This window comes from Marmota monax, unplaced genomic scaffold (assembly GCF_021218885.2).
Source record: "Marmota monax isolate L192 unplaced genomic scaffold, Marmota_monax_Labrador192_F-V1.1 WCK01_AAM20220418_F8-fsc00033, whole genome shotgun sequence".
Classification (NCBI taxonomy): domain Eukaryota; kingdom Metazoa; phylum Chordata; class Mammalia; order Rodentia; family Sciuridae; genus Marmota; species Marmota monax.
Window position 1 is genome coordinate 6,243,256 of NW_026694282.1, and position 1,108 is coordinate 6,244,363.

The window sequence follows — 1,108 nt, forward strand, 5'->3', positions numbered from 1 at the left end:
AGCTCAGTGGATATTTAGGGAAGGAGTTTAACTGAGAGAATTAGCAAATGCATTCACAAATAAATGAATTAATTCTGGAAGCACAACAACTCCATGCTTATCAATTCACTGACTCTGGGGCAAAAGAACAGAAAAAAGGTCATTTGTCTCTGCACTGAATGAATGTTGAAGATAATGAATAATTTAGGTCATCCTTAGCAAGTAAGAGTTAGAAAAAAATGAGAAACAAAAGCAGCCAGTTATGTCAATCTTTGTTAATACCCAAAATATAACAACAATTTTGTGAGCATGCCAGTCTCTATCTCTTGAACAATTTTATTCTCGACCTCCAAGAAACATACCTCCACCACTTGGGAGGGAAATCCAATCTCTCACCCTCATTTCTTTTGTTAGGATTAGGCTAAAAATGTATTTTGGCAGTGACTGAGAATCCCCCTACCACCTATCACGACACACAGCCAGGAATAACACCCCCTTCCCTTGCAGCTAGGTGGTCAAATAATTAGTTTCTGAACAATGGAGTATGAGCAGAAGTGAGGCATACAACTTGAGGAATGTTTCCTCAAAAGAAAAGTTGCAAGTCTTATCCTTGCTGTCTTTCCTATCCAGAGGCTACAATCTGGAAGAGCACAGAGTAACAGCATGGAAGGAAGTTGTGCTCTTGAGGTACCAGGCTACCTACTAGCCTGTCACAAGAAAGAGTTCTTGTGTGTCAAAACATGTGTTGAGCATTTTGAAAAAATTACCCCATTTAATTCTCCCACAACTCTTTTAAATCACTAATACTATTTGCATTTGTTTTGTAGGTGGTGAAAGGGGGGCTTAGGCTAAGTATTAAATAAACTTCCCAAAGGCACTAAGCTAATAGGAGGCAGAAGCAACACAGTTTAAACAGGGTCTGATGGACTCTAAAGCTTTATGTCTCCTCCTGCTTAACCGTGAGCACATCTTTAAGTTAAATTATTACTCGGTTACAAAAGGAATGCCCATGCCCAATCTTTGTAGTAGGTTGGAGAGTAAGCCAACCCAATGAACCCAAGGACTTAATACATGTGTAATGCTCATAAGTGACCTACCTGTATAGATGGAAGGAGTTAAAAAATAATAA